Source organism: Seriola lalandi, unplaced genomic scaffold (genome assembly GCF_002814215.2).
Source record: "Seriola lalandi dorsalis isolate HSWRI2012SDOR001 ecotype SW California unplaced genomic scaffold, Sedor1 jcf7180002054885, whole genome shotgun sequence".
Classification (NCBI taxonomy): Eukaryota; Metazoa; Chordata; class Actinopteri; order Carangiformes; family Carangidae; genus Seriola; species Seriola lalandi.
Window position 1 is genome coordinate 6,021,603 of NW_019525437.1, and position 12,716 is coordinate 6,034,318.

Sequence of the window (12,716 nt, forward strand, 5' to 3'; positions counted from 1 at the left end):
ACCTAGAGAAATACGCCATTTTAATCATGGTAATGGTCCATTTAATTTGGTCACCTTGCCTAATTTTTAAGATAAACTGTTTACAGCTTTTAACTAGTTTTTGTTTAACATGGTTTTCCCACGTAAAAAGTTTTTGAAAAAATGGAAAACTGGGGCTGAAAGCTTCCGCATTGAGAAATTCTAGATCTGGCCTGCTTGTGCTAGGTTGCCAGGTGAAAGAGCAGTGCATGCCAAGATAGGTAGCGGAGGAAACATCGTGTTTGAGCCTCAGTCAGACCCAGACTCAGTTGAGGAGTCTGTTGTGACCAAATTGAGAGACTAGCTGACGTATCAGAGCAGATAGACTTCTTAGCATCATTTATTTGTTCATGCTGTTTGTTAGCTTGTAACTGGCAGTGGCTGAGCAGCTGTGCTAAAGAAAACTCTTGCTCTCTGTACTGACAAGGTTTCAGGTTGATTTTGCCCCGCCCCCACAAGTTGACAGGATTGATTCCTTAGGTTTGTGACATGTGAAACTCTGCGCTGTCTCAATCCATTTCTATGAGACATATAGTATGTCATTGATCCACTGCAGTTCCAAGGTGGAGATACTCAGTCATGGTATTGACTGCTTATTTTTGCTTATGATATGTCTTGTATTATATAAAAAACATCATATGTACATGTTAACATGGTTAAACACTCGATTTTCATCGGATCGTGAAACTGCTTTTTTCAGTGTTTCTGACCGGTTTGAATCCCTTGGTCCATTGGTGGTGGACAAAAGGTAAAAATCTCCTGAATGTCTAACACTGAAGCAGTCCAAACCAGGGGTAGCTGTGGACAACTCTCATGATCCCCCATGACGACACCAAACACTGTCTTTTCTTAATGTTTTGATTGAGAGACTCCTATTGGCAGAAGTTACATGCTGCGTGTTTAATAAGACACAAGTAGCTAGAGTCAAAGCTGCAGCGTTTTCCGCTGAAAGTTTACTGTGATGTACTTCTGTTCTTTCTTATGATTGCCTTTTCCGGTGTCATGAAGTACAAAAGATTTTCCTGAAAACTTTAGAAGCAGGAGAAAATTTAGTTTTTACTCTTCTCCTTGAGCCAGTTCTACATAAACATGATTTGAGAAAGAGACAATTGCAGATGCCTCTGTGGTGTGAATGCAAGATAGATGCATGATGGGGGAGTGCTACAATGGCCATGACAGTGGCTTTATGGGTTTTAAAATGAAACAGGTCTGTCAGACAGAGGACTAGTTTGAGGCAGAGTGGAAATGAAATGAAGGCAAAGGAAACAATATCACACAGATAAAACTGGCCTGGAAAAAAAATATAACATAAAAATAATGAATACTCTGAGGAGTACTGTGTGTATGCATAGATGCACACACACACACACACACACACAGTCTGTGCGTGCATGTGTTTCTGCGCGTGTGTCTCCTTGATATTTGCCCAGATTTGCTCCAAAAACCACCCATTGCAACTCAGCACCTGTTTGTCCTCTGATTTAAACAGCAACAGAGAGCAGTGAGTGGGGACAAAGAGTTGCTCTCAGCTCCCATGCCAGGTATGTGTTCTCTCTTCCCCTCTAGCACACTTTGCAGGCATCCACCTCCCATCATGCTCCACTGGCATTCAGAGGAAGATTTCTGCAGGAGTTGGTGCCAGGCTCAGCTTCTCAGTGGCTGGCCTTTGGAAGTGCCAGCAAAGAAACCGTGTTCAACTACCCTGCTCCAAAAAAGTCGACACAAGTTGTCTACATGAGTTAGAGAACGACGGAAGAGTGAATTAATGCTTATGATGAATACTTTAACCTGAGTGAGTCTCTGCCCTTTTGATTATATCATGTACTCTCGACTGTAAAGGCAGCACACTGATGTCTATTTTAGCTGTAGCAGAGCAGAGATACCAGTCAATATTTAATTTGTTGCACTGGGTATGTTTTTGCTTGACACCTCTGAAACCTGTTGACTCCTGCTGCAGGGATCCAGGTTTCATCCTTTTCAGCTGGCATTTAAGAGTGAACCTTTTGTGGAGCATAATGCCAGGCTTAGATACTTTATTTGCTGGCCTTTGGAGGTTCCAGCAACTAAACTCATTTGACGACACCATGGCCTGTTGCTGTCATAACATAATGTGACTAAATCAGATGAACCATTCAGACGAGATTTTATCTGTGCCAACAAAAAAAAAAAAAAAAGGGAAAAGGGTGACAATGATTATGAAATACATCGCTGTTGGGAGTCACTTGGAAGAAAAGAAATGCATGTATGCAAGTGTGTTTTAGTGTTAGAGGCACAGTTCAAGACTTATATATCTAAGCTGTGTTATGTCCAAAGAGCAGGACTGTGTTCATATTCGGCTTGACATTGAGTGACATGCATGGAGGTCTATAATATTTGTTCTTTCACGCTCTTATTATTGCTCTTGCTTCTATAGTGTCTTGTAAGCCCATGCAGGCTTGGCAACTTTTGGTGTATGACACATGTAGGAAATAAAAATCACTTACCTACCACAGCAAATGGAGGTAACTGTTTTCCAGAAGTGCAGCTATTACACATAGATCACTTGTTTTTTTTTCAACTGAATTAAATCTAAATCTACTCAGTCATATGTATGACACGTAAAAGTAGTTTTGTATTCCACTGCTTTTTTATTGTAAACATAAAATGTATTGCCAAGAAACAAGAAAGAGCATCACAAAAACAGCTGCAGGTCAAACTAGAAAAAAAATAAATATTAATATTTATCGAATCCATGTGAATAAATAGATTGAAATGGGAAACATACAAATGCTCAATGGACAGAAAAGAGCAAACAAAAGCAAATGTGAAGCTCTAGCTGCATTTCCTGTTCCACCTCAGTGTTTCTCCTCAGCTGAGCAGGCAGGCAGTTTGGGACCGCACATATTTATTCATTTCTTTTTTCTTTTTTTTTATTTATTTTGACCGAACAGCGATCATATTATGCCATGAACAGGTTTCTTTACATATTAATTATATCTACCAGCTGGTGCAAGAGAGGACGGCTCCAGATATGTAGCCCAAGCGGACTCATTAGTTTTTACCCACAGATCTTAGCTGCTGTAGCACAAGCTTGCATACTCATGAAAATGCAATATGGAATTCCAGTTAAGTGCTGCTCTCTTCCTTGTGCCTCTATTAGTGTTGATACAACAATACCACTGACTTTACTGCTACCACACCACACTAGTTTCTACCACCAGCAGAGGAAGCAGCAGAAAGCTTTTTTGAACTAACTCTAATAAGTCACATGAATACATTTAGCAGCTTTGACTACAATCAAATTTTTGCTCCTTATCTTAAAGGTCCATATTTTACACTTTTCTTGTTTTTCATTTGTCGTGTTGATCCATCAGAAGATATTTTTGTGGTTTTAAGAACTAAAAACCATCTTAATGTAATTTTACATCTCTCTCAGGCTTCTCTCTAGAGCTGTAACGGGTCAGTGAGCCAATTAGAGGAGAAGCTCAGAGTATCTCTTCTGATTGGCTAACTGTTTTCTGAGCGATCAAATAAAACTATAGCAGATTTCAGGTAAACACTACTTTGTCGTGACATCATAAAGTTACAGAAGTCCTGACGGCTGGTTTTAAGGCTCAGTTTCTGAATACGGGCTGTGTGCATTTCTCTGTGGACTGAGTGCTTTGACACACAGTATTATTACATAACCTAGCTCTGCTGTATAATCAATAAAGACGCAGAGATCTACCTTTATACTATATTTAATAAGTCAGATGTGAAAAAGACACCTCACACACCACACTGAAAATGAAATTACCAGTGGACATTATCCAACAGAATCCGACATCAGTGGCAGGCAGGCGGCAGGGCGTGGGCTTCACACTGAACATTACTCAAACTTATCAAACCCAAATCAAAATGCAACAATATTTGTAAACATCTTAAAAAGTCAGCATTTGATTTTCTGCAGATGAAAATGTACTTATTTTTTCAGCAGAGCAACTAGAATTACTCCTTCAAAGTATCTTGGATTAATAAAACCCTTTTTCTTTTGAGGGTAGCTTGGCTGTCTTTCAGCTGCTGTTACTGAGGCGTCTAAGCTGGTGAAACAAAGGTCAGTACCAACACTTTTATATACAAGGTACAATTCAAAGAGAGTCATTGCTTCACATTTATCCTCCCGAAAATATCTTCCTAGCAGAAACCCTTCAAGAAGATGTTGAAGTCATGGATCTCTTTATGTAATTTGGGTTAAATGTCACATGCCTTAAGGTTCTACACAATCAATATATAAAAAAAAACTTTAAACTACATTTTTTACTCTTGGGTAACCTGACACGCCAGATGGTTTGTTACTCAACGATCTGGGAGGGATTCAAAAAATACTTGGCAAGTGATTGGGCGAACCATCTGCCTATCATATGATGTAGCAGGAGAACACGGAAAAGGAAACACACCATAACTAGCTAGTTAGCTTTAAAGCTAGATAGCATGTTAATAGGCGATTCTCTCCATCTTCATAAGCAAAACAGTCACTTCCAAAGCCACCCATAGTCCCTCCATCACAGGATGCTGATTGGTTCAAATCACTGTGGCTCGGCCACATGCGAATAGCTTGGAGCCTGGCAAGATGGATTCTTGCCTGGGAGAAATCCAGCTGCCTCGAAAGGTTAACTCAAGGGATAGGTCTGTCAGTCTTTTCACCCCAAAATCTGCATCAGCACTGTCGCTGTGAGCCTGTTAGTAAGCTGACATTACATTTAGTTCTTAGTACAGCCTCACAGAGGGACTGAGGTGGCTCACTCTTGTGGTCTTTTTAATTTGTGACCTACATATATTTCAGTCTTTGTGAATACTAGCCTATATAATTTACATAAAGGTAAAAGCTCATCCCTTTTTACCTGAAAATACTTTGTGTTTTTTTTCCCCCTTTACATTGAACTTATAAAATAAATAAATAAACAGTTCTCTTTACTGCTGGTGCTGCTGTGCAGCTGCTCATATAGCATTTCTTACTACCATCATGATCGTTTGAGATGTGCTAGTATCACAGAGCATTATGGTGAGTGTGTGCAAGTGCATTACAAGAAAGGCCTCTTACTTTTGTGCTGCTTTTCAGAGAACATGAGTGAGTAGTGGTTTTATACTGAAAATACATGAATGGATGGGTTGAATGGGTTCAAATGTCCGTAACTGTGACATAAAGAACACAATGTAATGTGACTTTTTTTAATGGTTATCCTCATAAAATCATCTCCAGGTTCTCACAATATGGTGTTTAATAAAATGGTTGATGCGTGCTGGAAAAATCATTTTCTGTTTTTGACCTGATCTTAAGAGTAGTGGGCAGCCATTCTCCAGCACCAAGGGACCCACTCAGTTCTGAGGCCAGCTCCTTGGTCAAGGCCAATAACACCCAATGAGCACGTCTTTTTTTTTTTTGTTGGTGTGGGAAGAAATTAGATCGACTTGAGGAAACCCACGCAGAAATAAGTAGCAAATGCAATCTCACACAGAAAGGTCCAGGGCTGAGATCTTCCGACCTTACTGCAGTGAGCCAACACCGCTAACCACTGAGCTGCCAGGCTGCCAAAAATACACGAACATGGGAAATGGCGTGGAGACAAAATCACAAATGGCTTTAAAAATGACTGACAAGTAGGTAAATGCTCTACTCTCGCCGCAATTTGGGTTTTATGTTCCAAAAGAAAGTGTTGTTTTTCAGATGCATGTTGTGCACAAGGCATGAGGCATATGTCATGTACAGCTGGTGGTACTCTGGGGGGTTTGTCTCCGCCTTATGCACAACATGCTCTCTGCCCAATACAAATGAGGCAGCTGCAGAGAGCGGCAGATTCACCTCTGTGAACAGGACCGTAATGTAGGCTAACAACTTGCAGACATCATCGGTCTCAGCAGGTGTCAGTTGTTTTCTGCATTGCAGATAGGTCTGATAGGTTGAGTATGAGCTTTTATGAATATATATATATATAAATATATATTAGAGAGGGATTAACATGATTATAAAGCCCCTTTAATGTGGACCTGTTCTTAAGCCAAACACATCAGAGGAGATTTAAAGATTAGCAAGTGATTCCTCTGTCAATTTGAATATTTGCAGGGAGAAAATGGGTCATTTCAATGACTTCTTTATGATTGAGCAGCTTCTCTGTCCTCACACCACCCACTACACACTGCCCTCAGTGTGACATTTTCCCTGGCCCTATCCATATTATAATGTCACAGGACAGATTTCCTAATTTAAGCTAATATAAACATGAGAAAGATTCTTCTGGCAGCATTAGTCTTCGATTGAATGCAATTTAAACCTCTGAGTGAGAGTGCTGAATCAGAGGGGAGGGACTTGGCAGTCTGGTAAAAAGAGAAATTCCCTTTGAGGATGAGTGTTTCATTTCTACTTCTTTAGCGGGGCACAGAGCAGCGGTGCTGCACAAACACACTTGACTACACACACACACACACACACACACACACTCAAAAATGCACATTAACAACCATGTGCGAACACCAACACAGTGTTTGTTAATTGCTTAATGTGGCCAAAAACATCGCCTTCTCATTGGCAGCTGACTTGAATTGGCTCATTATTATGGCATATTGGTGAAGATCCAGACTTAAGACATTCCATCTGAATAACAATGTTGTTCGTTTATTCCCACGTGGGAGGGATTCAAATGACAAGTGTGTGCTTTCACGTTGCCTCCATTTTATTTGGGGTTTTTTTTAGAGCTGTTCCAAACGGTCTCTCTGACTGCTTCACTTGGCGCCGGACAAATATCAAATGCACATAGATAAAAATATGCAAAGCAAAGCAGTTTAAAGGGAATAAAACAACAAAGTAGGCATTTACACATAAGGTTTAGATGTTAATTGGAGACACTGCAGTTTAATTCCCCGTTTATCTTCGTGGTGTTAGGTGGTGTTAGGTCTCAGTGTTTTCATCTTACACTCCCGCCTCATGTCATGGGTTAGCACCATCAAAACAACAGTCAGAGTGAAAAGCAATTAACACATCTGTCTTGTGCTTCAGACTTTCCATCTGTGTTATGACTCGAACCCGCATCTAATCTCCTGCAAAGCCGCTTTGGATTTTGTGTACTGCAACTGATCTAGTGCTGCCTTTGTTTGTTTGTTGTTTTGTTTTGTTTTGTTGTTGTTGTTTTTTGTTGTTGTTTTTTGTTTTTTTGACAGAACCCGCCAGAATGGCTCAGCTGCTTTATTTAAAGTCGCATATACTTTCTTCTGTGCTTTTTGTATTGTGGATTCCTCAGTGACAGAAGCATGGATACGGGCTTATCACTGTTAAACAGCTCATCTATAAACATGGGGCAAAAAAAAAAAGAAAAAAAAAGAAAAGAAAAGAAATGATTACATTAGACATGGCAATGTCTCTCGTCAAAACAAAAACAAGAAATTCCCCTGCAGATTTGCATGCCGTGCCCGTTGCAGAAATGTGACTCAGAGCCGGTTGACATTATAACCTGAATCTGAATAAATCTACAGAAAACTGATGTAACCACTCGGACCAAAGTGAATGTACATTTCCTCTGTCTGTGTTAAGCCCAAACTAATGTCTTTAGACAGTCTGACAATGAACATGACTTACAGTGTGCAGAGACAGATTGCCTGTGGCAGTGTGCACCCACAGCCAACTAAACTTAGCACCGAACTCGTCCCTCAGTAACGCTTTGTGTAAAATAATTTTCTGGAAGGTTGAGCTGCATACAAACGTTGGGATTAGATGGACAGTGCGGTCGGGAAGTAAACTAATTTAATCCTCTCTCAATTTCACTGTTGCGTGGGCTAAGCTGTCACAAAGTTAGACCTACACAGTATGTTTCTGTTTCCCTTGTTTCAACCTGCCACATCATTTGCTGTGTTTAACTGTTAGTTGTTTTAGTGAGCGGGGGGGGGGCCTCGGGCTCTTCCCATCACAAGCGGAAACTGGCTGATAAATGAGATAATTGGCTTTGAGGAAACGGAGTGTGTTCTCTTTTGGATCGATAATGAACACCCTAAATTGAAACTCATTCGGCCCGAACTGGAGAATGAGTTCGCAATCTAACGTCAGTTGGCTACAAGGTTGATACTAGTGGCTCAAAAGCTACATGAAAGTGAAATTGAACATGACTCCTCTCTTTCATGCTCAGCTAATCCAAGTCTTTGTACACATGGAGGGCAGTGAGGGGCCCCTAGCCTGTTGGTGAGATGACTTCTTCTTCTGCAGCACTTTCACAAGACAGGCTGCAATGCATGATGGTCTAGCCTGATTGATGTAGTGTAGATCTTCTTTGCAGTGTACTATATAGTGGTTAAAATTTAGTTGCAATCGCCAAAATTAAAAAGCTAATGTTAGGCTACAAACCAACCACACATGACTTCACTGTCACCACTGCTCAACCTCCAACTTGAGGTTTGATTTAACTCTTACCTCTTCTACAAAAGCCTTTCCTCTTACAAAGTTAGTAAAAGTTTGCAAAAGTGCGAGTAGAAACACTACAAGGCTGTCAAAGCGGACTGGTGTGTAAAAAGGTTCTTCATGTTCGGCGTGATAAACGTCCCCAACAACCTCTGTAGTCTCATTTAGCCACTTGTTAGCAACCGGCCCTTCTTAAGTAAAAGCTAAAAGAAATCACAACTGGGATATTATGTATTTTACATCATAGAATAATACGTGAAAATGTTTTTTTGCTTATGTTAATCATAGACCTTATTTCCGCCATCTAACCGAAAAACCATAGACTTCGGGAAGAGGGAACCGGAATGCTAAAATGCTAATTTATTTCTGGGTTTTAGGACTTATTATAATGAGCGGGTGGATATTCAAAACAGGGCCGTAGATTCAAATGAAACTTTCTTTGTGGTTTTAGTTTTAGTTTGCTTTCTTGCAGAACTTAGATGATGGACAACTGAGAGTGCATTACTTATTTCTACTGAAGGGATGAGCAGTGCTTGTGATAATAGAAAAGGAAGAAAAAAAACTTTGAAAGACCTGCATACACAGTGAACTCAGTTTTCAATGTGGTAAGTCTGAAAAAATTCATTTTTAGGTTGATGCTTGTAAATGTCATAACTGTTTTTTTTTTTTTAAGCAATGTAAGCTATGATGAAAAGGAAATTCAGGTAACCCTGACATTGAAATATTCTCTTTTCATCCGTGCAGAAATTCTAAGCATTATGGATACAAAAAAATGTCATAAAATGGTCAGGGAGTCAGAAACTCAATTTATGCACCACTTCTCAAACACAGAGGTCAAATGAAATTCTTTATGAGGCAAAGACATGTGCAATCAGTGGTAAAATAAAATGAAATAAAATGCTGTAAAGTAAAATATATGAAAAAAATATTATCAGAAGTATCATTTAAACCTATACTCCTAAAGAATTATTTACTGTTTTCTTTTGGTTCAGTATCAAGTGACGCATATTGGGATGGCAAATACTCCTTGGTGGCTACTCTGTCACAAATGCTAAATAGGAGCAACTGGTGTGTAACAGCATGGCATGTATGAAATGAGAGCTGGTCACAGGAAACTGTCTTCCCGTAAAAAAAAAAACAAGCCCAAAGGACATGTGTTCAAGCAGCTTATTATGAACCATAGTGTTTTCTTGTTAGGTGACCTCTAGTGGACATAGTAATTATGATGGAAGGAAAGGCTGAAGTTAGCCGACATCGCTGGGGTGGATGGTTGAGTTGGCAAAACACGTTCATTTTCCATGTGAAACTGATTCTTGATCGTTCCACAACTTTAACCATATGAACAGTGAAAGTTTCACAAGTTTTCAACAAGATCTTTTCCTAAACCAAGTAGTTTTTGTGCCTAAACCTGACCAAACCGTGATCGTGGGTACGGACAAGCAACTTACATGGTCAGTCCAATGTAGGTTGGAGGACTTGTTAGGTCACAGCATGGTGAGTCAGTCTTTCCCCAGTGGTCAACCACAGTACTGCATGTTTTTAAAAATCCCCTGCGGATCAAAACCAATTTTCCCTATACACTCCCACTGTAATAAAGATGTCTATGAAACTGTTTACAGCAGTGGTTCTCAAACCTTTTCACATCAAGGACCCTTCAAGTGACACAAATTAGATCAGAGACCCCAATTTGATAAGATTCTTCCAGGGTCCCCCATCTGAAGTGTTTGAAACTATATACAAAACAGTCATAGATTCTACCATTGTGTTACTTATGGATGGAGTTAGAGTGAAAATAAATGATTCCCTCTTTTGCTGGGGACCCTCAGGTACCTCCTCAAAGACCACTTTGAGAACCATTGGTTTACAGGACACCTCAATCTGCAAACAAGGTCAATTATTACTCCTTATATATGCATTTTAAACTATAAAGGTTTCTCAGAGCCTAAAAAAAACTACTATCAACGAGCATGACATATGTTCACTGTATTGGGTCAATGTCGGAGCTCTGAGCACGATCAGGTAGAGAGACACTAATGTTCATGTGCAGTGGCCCGTATAACACAGAAGCCAACTACAGCAGACTATGACAGGAGAGAAGTGTTTGAGGTATATGCGCCAAGCTCATGGGAACAGTGCTGTGCCGTGAGGCGATTTTGCTGTAACGGTCACTGTTGGTTTTGCAGGTCACACAATCAGCACTGGCTAAAATGAGACTTTCCCTTACACAATCATTACAAAAAGATTCAATTATAATCATATTTTCAAATCCTCCTGTATTCTTAGAATTTGATCAAAGAACGTCCCTAATGTCATTGCTCCGTGAGCTCAAAAAACGCAAGGGTGCCTGAGACGAGACAATGAGGCCGCATCCTGGAACACAGTATTCATACATTAATGCAACACAGAGCAAACAGACCATCAGAAGAAGACAGTCAAGAGTCTCGTCCAACACCGTCATAATCAAATGCTGTCCCCTGCATGCACACACCGGCTTTTGTTTTCATCTTCCTGTGAATCCTTTGTGCATGGGTACCCCACGGAATCTCACATGGGAGATACAGACTACATTACGAAATGCAAATACACGGAATAGACGTTACTGAAAAATGTTGGCAATGCATAATATCAAAAAATAGGGTTTTGAAGTGTGGAGTCTCGGGGTGTGAAAATAAATATCTTTATCTGAAATAATAAACTGAATGATGATTAATGGCTGGGTCACTGCATGTATGAGAAAAAGAGATAACAAGCGAAGCGACAAATGGGGACAGTAACTAAACTAAAGTGCGAGGTGAAAAGTACGAACGTTATTACAAGCTCTTAAGAGTTACATAGTAGGAGACACACTTCTGGCCTCGGGGCTATTTTCAACTCCAGTACTGCCGCCTCAGACCCAGTCGGTGCATTTACAGTGAAGCCTGTCATGGGTTCTCTGCGTTGGCCTGTGTGTCTCACTGAGGGGCCTTTGTTGCATGTGCCATGAGGTAGCCTCAGCGCGGCAGTCTTGAAGAGAGCTCCGAGCTCCAGGCTCACTGCATTCCCTCCCTGCTCTGACGGCCTGACAGTCCTATTAGGACTGAATGAGGAGGAATTTGCCTTACCTTGGCAAAAGATCTCTCATAGCCCCTGACAGCTATGGCAGCTCGTCATAGCAGCTTGCTGATGAGGACTCTGCAGCCCCCTCCTCCCGCTGCTGCCATCACCAGCCCTCCGCTTCTCCTCTTCAGCCCTTCGTTTGGAGCACTTGAAATGCCAGAATCTTCTTCTTCTTCTTGTTTTGTTTTGTTTTTTTCCCCCATCCTTTTGATTATAAGAACAACAAAATGGGAATATAAAGTACAACTATCTCTCGCTGCGAGAGGAAAGAATCCACCAAGGCGAAGCATAAAGCAGCGCTGAGTGACAGGAAGGAGTTGAAAGCACACAAGGCAATTTAGAAATTTATATTCAACCCCCCCCCCCCAGTTGTGGAAACCCATACTACACTCCTGGCATCCTATTTTCCAGGCTGACACACCATGTAAAATTGATCAATACAAACTTGTCACCTCCAGTCGACAGGAGAGGAGAGATGGAACGACAGGTAACTCAGTGAACGGTGCAGAGACAGTTATTGTTTACTAGTTTTATTTTCAAATGATTTATTTCCAAATATTTTCACAGGTGTACTATACTAGATACAAAGGCCTTGTAGCAACGTTATGTATCTGCACTGTATGTTTTAAAGACTGAAGGAGGGTTAAGACATCATCAATGCCGAGCTCACAGCGTTCAAATCAAAAACACCCCGTGTTGCTTACAGCACGCAAGACACTTTTATAACACTACACAGTCATGAGCCGCCCCAAAAAACAAATTGTTTGATGGCAGTGATGCCAAATCCGAAGAGAAGAGTCACACTGTCACGATCACAGCTTCAAACCTGAGAGGCGAGAGCGCAGACAGTCGATGAATCACCAGGAAGTGAAACACAAGAAAGAGCTTGCCAAGTATGAATAGGTTGCGGCCATCTGGCGGTGATGAGCAAGTGCCCCCGTCCCCTCCTCAGCCTGTCGACTGGGACCAGTGGAGACAGAAATCAGTCAGATGAAACTGATGCGGACATCAGGTGGAGGATCCACTTACAGCTGGTCTCGCCTGAGCTCCCTTTGACTGCTGGTGCACTCCGCTACGCTGCCATGCCTCTGCAAGACAGTTCTATTTCTCCAGCCTCCTAAAGGTGTTCAGCAGTGACTAAACACTCCCAAATGACCTTATCAATTGTTTTATTATTTCAGCCATGGATAGGGGGGTGGTCAGG